Source organism: Magnolia sinica, chromosome 17 (genome assembly GCF_029962835.1).
Source record: "Magnolia sinica isolate HGM2019 chromosome 17, MsV1, whole genome shotgun sequence".
NCBI classification, from domain to species: Eukaryota; Viridiplantae; Streptophyta; class Magnoliopsida; order Magnoliales; family Magnoliaceae; genus Magnolia; species Magnolia sinica.
The window spans coordinates 19,146,771-19,158,422 of record NC_080589.1 but is presented as its reverse complement, the minus strand read 5'-3'; positions in this window follow the sequence as shown (position 1 = coordinate 19,158,422).

The window sequence follows — 11,652 nt, the reverse complement described above, 5'->3', positions numbered from 1 at the left end:
CAAGGGTTGCCAAAATTCGACGGGAAAGATCGCAGGAGTCGACGGAACAGTACGGGTTAGGATACGGGTCTCACACCCCGGCTGAGATTCAATTAAATCCATATTGGGTCACTTACTTCTAGCTACCATTTTTTACCCAGGGATCTTTCTTCATATGGTAGTTAATTTTAAGGTCTTTCATATTATCTTATAAATAAAATTCGATAAAATTCATACAGGATTGTATTGGTGCAATTGACAAGATGCATCTTCCTGCTCACGTCCAAGCATCCCAACACACAAGCTTCCGCAATAGGATGGGTATCTTGTCTCAAAATGTATGCTTGCTAGTTGTTCGTTTGATATGACAATATTATACGTGTTAGTCGAATGAGAATGTTTTGCTTCGAATGCAAGGGTCCTACATAATGCTTGTGCAAAGTGATGACTGCTAATTGTGTCATATGGTAATTGCTTTTCACCAACATCTGCTCATCATTTTCTTTGTAACATTGTATTGAACACGTGCTGAAAAAATAATTCCTGCAAATATGTAGGAAAATATTTTGTTGTCAACGTGGGTTACTCTCATTCACCAGGCTTCATGGCCCCATACCATGGTGTTCGATTCATCTGCAAGAGTATCAAATTGGGAGAGTGCCCATGAATATGAAGGAGTTATTCAAATATCAACATGCACAACTGCGAAATGCAATTGAGCGTTGTTTTGGTGAAATGAATGACAAATTTCCAATTTTGAAGACAATCGTGCAATATCCATTCCAAACACAAGTCAAAATTGTTATTGCTTGTTGTGTGCTACATAATTTCATACAAAAGGAATATGAATCGAACCAAGATTTATGTGATATTGTTATACTTGTGAGGGACATAGAGAGTAATTCTACACCAAATGAGATATCAACAAATGATGAGAGATAGTGGCTAGTTCAAGTCACTTAACAGGAGAAAGATGTCTGGATTAGAGCTCGTGATGAGATTACGAAGCGCATGTGAGCAAATGCCCAAAATAATAAGAAGAATAGATAGGCATACTCTATTTTATAAGTACTTTGACTCTTAACATATATAGTATTGTCACTTTGAATTATGTAAAAGCAAGTATGCATGAATTGGGGACTTGTATTCGGATATGATAATTTTGCTTCAAACCATTATTTAGCCTTTATTACGTTCTTATTGTCGTATTTGTTTCTTGAACTGCACACTTTACACTATCTTCTTTCGTAACTGTTTGTCTATGTATACATAGGTGGGATGTCGGACATCTGGATAAGTACTACACCAACACTGACGCAGTCGCCGGTGAGAACTCCGGTTCTACCAACGCGCTTTTCTCCTCGTGAAAAGTCTATGAAATTCCTTGATGAGCCTCCATCCCGAGCTGCAAAAATCAAATAGATCAGAACTATGGATCAAGTACTGTTCGACACATTACTTGAGCAAATTACGTTAGGACGAAAGGCTGATAATGGATTCAAGAGAGAAGCGTATCAAACGACCGCTGACGAAGTGCTCAAACGAACTGAAATTTCTATCAACTGGCAAAACATACAAAACCGATTGAGGTATCACAAGAGAGAATACAACGATGTAAGGGACATGTTGGCCGCAAAGCGGGTTTGGGTAGGATAAGGAGAGTATAGTCGTCACAGCCCAAGACGAGGTTTATGAAGAGTATCTAAGGGTAAGGACAACTCACAGAAAAACTTTAACAACACTGATGTTAATCTAGAAAATTATATCTCCTTCTATCTTTATTTTCATCTAATAAAGAGTCGCATCTAATAAGAAACGACCTTCCTTGTATGTAGTCACATTCAAGAGCAGAAAGATTGCGTGGCAAGCGGAACGAAAATAATGGATGATTTAGCAGTGATCGTAGGTTCTAACCAGGCTACAAGATGCTACGCACAAGGAAGTAGAAACATGGACGCGTCTTTAACTCATATTCAACGAGATCTGAACGAAGTATAGACATATGTGGATGATGACGTTGATGCTATTGTTAACCTATTTAAGGAAAATCTCGCGGATTTAATCGAAAATTTTCAATTTTCAACTGACAGCCATTCAAGGAAAAATTGATCATTCCAAAACACTCCCAACCGTACATCTAATTATGATACTAATTGTGCTAGGAGTACTTCAAAGAAATGGATGTGACCTACTCATCCCTGTGACGTACTTGGCATGTTTTTAAAAAATATAAAAGAAACAATGCATGATTTTAGACTTGGCAAGAAGGTCAATTGAAAAAGTAAAGTTTTGAATATCCTCGAAGAGGTTCAAGGGCTAACCAACTCTAAGTTCATCGATGTTGGTCAGCTACTAAGTATGATGAGAAGTTTGCATCCTTCTTTGTTAGTCTTCGAGCAGAACGTCGTGTTGATTGGTTGAAGAAAACTCTGTCCGATTTAAATGGCAATGTTAGTGGTGGGTGCAATTGATGGATAGAATTATATGACTATGAAACTTTAATAGTGTGGCTGTAATTTGAAAAAGTATTTAGTAGGGAGGTGATTTATACAAATAGATTTGAAGGACATGTAATAACGTTACACGCATATATGTTTATCTTGGGTCCTAGTGGATCGATCATATTATTCTCTATATACTAAACCACATGCACGATAGGTGTATTAGCTTATAATAGAGTGCCCCTTTAACTTCAACTGGCAGGGGAGCACTTTGCACTGTGGATGTCTTTCACTCATCACTATTTCTATGCATTTTAAACTCAACACTCATCTTCATGTAGACTAAATTATCCATCTTTCATTTGGTACAATAGTCATTACTTCTACTGACATTCTGAAAAAAATATTTTCATTTATATGCTTACATCTATGTGATCTGTATATAATCATTATCTCGAATCTTCTGTCAATTACGTGCATGCAGATGGGTTCAAGCAAATATTACATCATACTCGTTAGCCGTCGACCGGGCATATACTTTTCTTGGGTTGAGGCATGGTTGCATATACAAGGATTCAACGGTGGTGCCAGACACCAATCCTTCAAAACAATCCAAGATGTGACTGCATGGTAGAATTCTAACCATGCACGTATGACAAGTGGACAATCCACAACATTTTAATTGATCTAGGATTTATAGTACCCTGTTATGATAAGGTTGCTACACCGACTTCATTTATTAATTCGATCCAACATATTCCCAGTTCCATGATTTGCAGGGTACAGAGACGGATGATACCCCCATGTCTGTCGGGGATAGAGTGGTTACATTGGTAACTGTTATCCTGGTTATATTTTTGATGTTGTATATTATCATTAAACGATGGAATTACTTTTACTGACTCCTTAGTTTAGTAAAAATCAGTTGTTTCCTATGAACTCCAATGTGGTGCATGACCACCAGCTGACCATCTAGTTAGAATTGTTCTAGAATTATATAACTTCATGTTACCGATCCGTCATTTTCATATTATGGAATGTATAACTCTTGCATAGAAATCTTCTTATAATCATCCTTTAATCCGCATAGATATGTTAAGTAGTGCATCCTAAGAATGTTATCCTAACATATAATTGAGGACAACTTCTTCATGGTTCTGGGAGTGTACACTGCTGCCGGGAGCATGTATGTATGTCTAGGCGACATGGAATACTTGCCGGACGCATGTGTAACATAGCGGAACTGTCAAAAGTATTCGGTGTCTGACCCCAATCATGAGCGGTCTGCAACAAACGAACAGCTATAATTTTCATGTTTATCTTCATTACAATCTATGATTGTGTAGATAAATACGAAACAGTCCCAAGGTTAGAATAGCTCGTGACGAATGTTTAAAAGTTTGGGTGTGTTTGGATGTTTAAATGGAAGATGGACCACACAAATGGACTGTAACCGACCATATGAAAACGTATTTTTTACTTCCTGATATATCCAAACTCAGTTAAACCGGACTGATGATAACATTTATAAATGCTGCATGGAAATCGTTGATGTGGTCCATTGTATGTTCCAAACAGTGCACCCCCTAACCATCCATTTCATAGCCATCAAACGAATGGTTAGGATCCCTTGATTCAATGCAATATTAGAGATACGACCTATCCTCAGTATGGCCCACAATTTTGGCGGTTTGGATACCTGTAAGTGTGTGACACGTGTAAGGAAGATGACTCACCACAAAATGGTGATGGACTATGAACTATCACAGGATTCTAACACTTGGTAGTAGAGTAGGGGTAGGTGTGAATAACGGGCCAATCAATTAGGAATCTGCTCCATTAGATAAGAGATGATATGATCAATGTCAAATTACACTTAAATGGTTTATATTCTTTAGAAGAATCAATGGGCCAATGGGTGATTCGATCAAGAATCTACGCCATTGATGAGAATTTCAAATTAAACTTTAACGGTTTAGATTCCTCAGAAGATAATTGTTGAATTAAGAAACATATGGTGATTCGCGCGAGTAGATATTTAAGAGGTGAGTCGCGGCACAAGTGCCAATATACCACACGTGTGAGACAACCATTAAACGGGACCGTCCGTTAAGATTCCCCTGCGTATTTACATGGAAATTTCACTCATCAGGTGGGGCACACTCGTGTGAGAAAATGGACACTTGAAAAGAAAGTCACCAACGGTCTTCATAGTAATATACGTGTGTCCCACCAGGTAAGTGGACCTAGCCTAGATTGTGTGGAAGGGTATGTTCGCTTCAGCCCATGGATCGGATCTTTCACAGGTGTGCCGCGATTCACATATTCAATCCGGTCGCTCGTCGCGCTTTCTCTTCCTAGGAAGGAAAAATAAAAGTAAAAAGGCACCTCCACTCCCACGTGGGGAAGAAGAGCTTTGCTAAAGCCAACACGGGTGTACAAGTCAGCTAATGCACACACCATCATAGTTTCCATCCTGAAAAAATATGTAATATCCAAACCATCCATCAGAATTTTAACACTATATAGATTCTATTTTCCAATAATCAAATCCACCCACTGGTTAGTGGGCCACATTTATCTTTAAAAATATACGGTTCTAAAAAATTCTGCCTGATGGATGGCTTGGATCTTTCACATGTCACCCACGCTAGCACCTATGGTAGCGTGTGCATTAGCTGATTTGTACACGCGTCAGGGGAGAAAATTACCACTGTACACGTCCTCTTTTATTCAGCGTCTTTTATGAAGGATCCGGAACTTAACTTAGACCTTGCACGTACAGACAGCAAATTTGATGATGTAAATAACCCTCCTTTTCACTGTCATTCTCTTCATTTCCTTTTAACAGAAAACCACGTGTGCATTATCAAAAAACATGCCTTTCACTCCATTGCAACGAAAAACCGTCGCAGGCACATTTTTCTTATCATTTTTCTTAATAAAATCTACATTTATCATCTACATATTATCATTCTACATTTACCATTTTCCATCTTGGTTATGGCTACAAGGAATCCTCCAAACTGGTTGCATCTACAATCTTTAAAAAGGTTCAAATTATTCCCTCACTCTAAAGCACCCTTCCTTAACTTGCGTTTGACCGGTACTACAGTTGCTCGAGGTACAGATCTTTAAAAAAACCTTAGTGTAGTTCATAGTTACTTCCCTTTGTAGTATTGAACGATAATTCAATGACAATTTACTGACTACCCGTGGAAATTCGGCTAGTAATTCACCGAGGGCGCTTGGTCAAACTTAGCCATTGCACGCTTGAATTTGAAGAAGAACTCACTGAACTTGAGACGAGCCCAAGTCGATGACAATTGATCAACTACTCGTTCAATTTCATGTAAAGTTCGGTCAATTCCATGTTAAGATCGGTAAATTTTATGTCAGGCTCTTACAATTTCATTTGTTAGGCTTAGTCAATTTTATGCATTGATCGTTCAAATTCCTGTGAAACTCACTCAATTCCATTTGAAGCTCACTTAATTTCATGTTAGGGCTCACTCAATTCCATGCTAGGCTTGCTCAATTTAATGTTTGCCCAGCGCAATTTCATGCTAGGCTTGCTCAATTTAATGTTTGCCCAGCTCAATTTCATGTTAGGCTTGCTGAATTTGAAGAAGAACTCACGAAAATTGAGACGACCCCAAGTCGATGACAATTGATCGACTACTCATTCAACTTCATGTGAAGTTTGGTCAAGTTCGTGTTAAGATCAATGAATTTCATGTCAGGCTCTTACAATTTCATTTGTTAGGCTTAGTCAATTTTATACGTTGATCGTTCAAATTCATGTGAAAATCGCTCAATTTAATGTTCACCCAGCTCAATTTCATGTTTGCATTGCTAAATTTCTAGCTTGCCACGCTCAATTTTCAGTTTGCCTCGCTCATTTTTCGCTCGTCCCTCGCTGAATTTCTAGTTTGACTCATTCAATTTCTAGGTTGCGTCGCTAAATTTTCATGCTTCCCTCGCTCAATTATTTGTTTTGCCTCGCTTAAATTCGAACTTTCCTCGCTCGATTTCATTTTTCCCACGCTCAATTTCTAGTTTGCCTCACCCAATTTCTAGTTTGCCTCGTTCAATTTATAGGTTGTGTCGCTGAATTTTCATGCTTCCCTCGATTAATTATTTATTTTCCCTCGCTCAAATTCAAACTTCCCTTGCTCAATTTCATGTTTCTCTCGCTCAATTTCTAGTTTGCCTCACCCAATTTCTAGTTTGCCTTGCTGAATTTCCACTCTTCCCTCGCTGAATTTCTAGTCTGCCTCATTCAATTTATAGGTTGCGTCACTGAATTTTCATGCTTCCCTCCTTCAATTATTTGTTTCCCCTTGCTCAAATTTGAACTTTCCTCGCTCGATTTCATGTTTCCCTCGCTCAATTTCTAGTTTGCCTCGCCCAATTTCTAGTTTGGCTCGTTGAAATGCATGTTTGCCTTGTTGAATTGGATGTTTGCCTTAATTAATTTCATGTTTGCCTCACTTAATTTTAGTTGAGGTTTATTCTATTTTATTTGAAGCTCACTCAAATTTATAAAATACTTGATTGTTTAGGGTTTAAGTGTTTATGTCTTATTTCATCTGAATTTTGTGCTTGCCTCGCTCAATTTCATGTTTGCCTAGCTCATTTTTGTGTTTGCCTCTTTCATTTTCATGCTTGCCTCGCTTAATTTCCCATTTGCTTGCATAGCCGAATTTCATGTTTACCTTGCCAAATTTCCAGTTTGCCTCGTTGAATTTCTAGTTTTTCTAGCTCAATTTCTAGTTTGCCTTGCTCACTTTCTAGTTTGCCTCGCTGAATTTTCATGCTTCCCTCGCTCAATTTCTAGTTTGTCTCGTTGATTTTTCATGCTTCCCATGCTTAATTGTTTGTTTTGCCTTGCTCACTTTCTAGTTTGCCTCGCTCAACTTTTATGCTTACCTCGCTCAATTTTTAGTTTGCCATGCTCAAATTTCATACTTTCCTCGCTCAATTTATAGTTTACCTCACTCAATTTTCATGCTTCCCTCGCTCAATTTCTAGTTTGCCTCGCCGAATTTTCATGCTTTCCTCGCTCAATTATTTGTTTTGCCTCGCGCAATTTTCATGCTTGCATCGCTCACTTTCTAGTTTGTCGCGCTCAAGTTTCATGATTGCATTACTCAATTTCTAGTTTGCCTCACTCAATTTTCATGCTTCCCTCGCTCAATTTCTAGTTTGTCTCACTTAATTATACTTCCTTCTCTCAATTTTTAGTTTGCCTCGCTTGTTACGCTCTAAACTCGGAAAACGGGCTCACAAAATTCTCGATCACCGAATCCGGCGCTGACAGCCTCCGTAGTTGCCCATTCTCGGATCCTAACACTCACATGCCAGATTTCGATCCTGGGATCTTACAAGGAGGATTTTCCAACTTACATTTATCTCGTAAGAAGCATAATAATAAGTTTACCCAAATCACAAAGGCAACATCATCATCACATATCCACTAATATAATCATTTGGATACAATGCTGAAAGGGAAATATATATGACAAATCGAAGCTCCATAAGTCAGCTACATGCTCCAAGCTCCATGCTGCTGCAACCTAACATCACCTGCACGCACATATTGTGCATAAGCTTATAGAAAGCTTAGAGGGTGGTGAAAGTGTGTGCACAAGATAAGTGCCAAGTATACCATAAAGTCCATAAATCATACATCATCGGAATAAGCGGAAATACTGACAAGATCATGAATCATATGATATCAGAGTAAGCGGAATATACTGGTAAGTCCATAAGTGCTATCAGCCGTACCAAGGCTATGCGATGCAAAACATAATGAGACAATAACAGATGCTGAGGATGCAATGCAATATGCAAATCCTGATGAGCCACGAATACCATCAACCTCATCTAGGCCATATAAGTGTAAAAACATAGTAACCCAAAATGCTAAGTACTGCGGATACAATGTAATATGCGGTGCGAATGAAATGATCATGCAGGAACGTGATGTCGGGATGATAATACGTAATATCGCAGGCTAAGGGGTCCACCACAAGGGACTTCTATCCAAACTAGTCCCATACCTAAATTTAGATAGTTCGACTCAAAGTGGTAAACTCCAGGTCTTAGGTTAGTCGCGCAACCGAAATCCTGGCCATGCGAAGGTACACGTAACAAATAGTTACGCACCACCAGCCCGAGTAGATAGTGAATGAATGAATGAATGGATATGCAATTCCTGCTCAATAAGTCCACATATCAGTACGGTTGCTCTCTGGGGAAATCACCGGGGTCTATTACACTCCACTCCGACTGCCTCCTCCCTAGCTGCACAGCCTAGTGAGTGGAAGAGACCTCACTATCCGCCTGCCAATATCGGGCCCGGCTCGTCGATAGCGGACCCATTTACGAGCTGGTCATACTCAGCCTAGCTTATAGCCCCCTCACTCGGGCGGATAAGGCCACACCCCCTTCCAACCGACCACGACATAGTGGGAGACACGACCTCATGGTATAGGCACCGGCGCTCATATTCCACTCGGTCTAGACGTTGGAGCATCTCCTGGTACCAAGGAGGTTCTGAGATTTTCACCCAAGGACATCCTACGTGCCCACAGTGCTAGAACCAAGCATTTTCGGTGTCCCATCTGGCCATCCACGATGTGTCTGTGGAGGCCACGGCCCTGATGTCGCTAGGGCGTACAATGATCAAGTCACATATATGTGAGATGCATGAGTCACACTATCCAGTCATGCAGCAATCCTGCGCATACGGCGCGATAATGTGGGCACTCCGTCTCATAAGGAGTCCCGTAAATAGTCTGCCCAATGGCGTATGCTATGATCAAACATTCCTCATATCAGGCATACATATGATGCGTATGGGCATGAATCATGGAGTTATACTAAGCATTTTATATGGTGATGAACTATCCTCACAACGAAGATGGGCCTTGATGGCCTACACACAACAAGTATGGGCCTATCAATGGGCCCTAGGGAGAGTTATAATGCGGACATTTAACCAACATTATTCTTACAATGTGGACGTCAAACCAACATTGCTCTCAAGGCATGGCCCGCCATAAATGTCATTACATAACCCATGGTGGAATCACACAATGCAATAGACCTTGTATACATCCCATTGGGCCTCAACCCATGGGCCTCAAATACATCAAATGGGCCTCAACCCACGGGCCCTAATACATCACAATGGGCCTTAACCCATGGGCCCTAATACATCACAATGGGCCTCAACCCATGGGCTCCAAATACATCAAATGGGCCACATCATATGGGCCTCATATACATCAAGTGGGCCTCACAGATGGGTCTCATACATATCAAAGGTGGGCCCCAATGGATGGGCCATAACTACATCAAGATGGGCCTTAGAATACGTCAAAATGGGCCTAATCACATGGGCCATATGCATATCATATGGGCCTCAATGGACGGCCACAAAAAAATCAAGATTGGCCTCATACACATACCAAGGTGGGCCTCAATGGACGGCCATAAATAAATCAAAATGGGCCCCATACATATACCAAGGTGGGCCTCAATGGACGGCCATAAATAAATCAAAATGGGCCCCATACATATACCAAGGTGGGCCTCAATGGACAGCCATAAATAAATCAAAATGGGCCCCATACATATACTAAGGTGTGCCTCAATGGGTGGCCACAAATAAATCAAGATGGCCCCCATACATATATTAAGGTGGGGTCCACTTGAACTATAGATCTGTCTTATTTTTAGTCTCAAGCCATTAAGATAAGCTCGTCAAGTGGTTGGACGGTTTGGATGCAACATATGCATCAAGGGTGGGTCCCATAAAGATGGATGGTGTAGAGAGAACACGTACATCATAGGGGGTCCCACCGTCTAGTGGTGTGGACGGTGGTGATAGAACAAATACATCAATGGTGGGGCCAGCGCTGCACGTACAGGGGGGGCAGGCGCAGGTGAAACACATACTTCATGGTGCAACCCACCGTCCAACTATCTAGACGGTGTGGACCAACCACAAACACCAAGGTGTGGTCCCACGTGGGGCCTACCATAATGTTTATTTGCAATCCAACCCGTTGGTAAGGTCACACAGACCTAAATGGAAAGGAAAAACAAATTTCATATGATTTCAAAACTCCAGGGACCCAAAAGGGGTTTCAAAGGCAGACGTGCAATCACCACTGTTTCATATGATGTGGGCCACCTGAGTCATGTATAGGGCTGATTTTTGGGTGGCCCACTGTCCCACGGGGACCCAACAAATGCACGGTGTGGATGTGCAAAACACATCACAGTGGGGCCCACATATGGGACCCATTTCCATGCCCTCCAGCGTCAAACGCAGGACATCGTGCGTCCTGGCGTCAGTAGCAGCAGCAGCGCTGCTACCTAATTTATTTTATTTTTTTTGAAAAAATTGAATTTCTGTGGTTTTTTAGAGGTAGGGCCTACATCTGTTGAATCCAGGTCTATCAATGGATTCTACCATCCATTAAGCCCAATATTGGACATCTTTCGGCGTGCAGAAAAATTAAGGTGAATTTAAATGGTGAAAATCACTGTTTTCAAAGGTTTGGCCCGCCAGAAAATTGAATTGGCCCTATTTTTCGGCTCAATGCCTAAAATGGGGTAGGAAAGGGGATGGATGGCTTGGATTAAAAATATATATCAAGGTGGGGCCTACATGAGCAGCCCCCCCAAAACCCTTAAAATCCCCTTTTTTTGTTTGTTGCAGTCCGTACACCCACCATCTATTCACATTTCACTTTGCATTTTGCAACCATGTCCAGCGTCCAGGGATGTTAGACGGTTTGCATACAATTAGAATGGGTCCCATAGAGACGTGGCCCACTTAGATCAATTTGATATTTGTGTTTTCCACTCCTATAAGGTAGGGCCCACATGACTCGGATGGTTTGGATAAAACATACATCAAGGTGGGGCACATCCGGGTGGGCCATACAATCACATCTTCACACACAAAACAAATGAAAAAGAGAAGGAGAGAGAGAAAGGGACACGTGATGATGGAGGGACCTCGGTACTATGGGCCCTCCCTTCTATGATCTACAACATACATCAAGTGGGTCCCATTACATGTGGGCTCACCGATCAAAATCAATGGTGGAGATCCTTTCTTCACCAAAAGGTAATGGTCTAGATGACCCTATTCATGCAAGGAAAACAAACATCATGATGGGGTCAATGGGGAATGGCCCCACCATGGAAT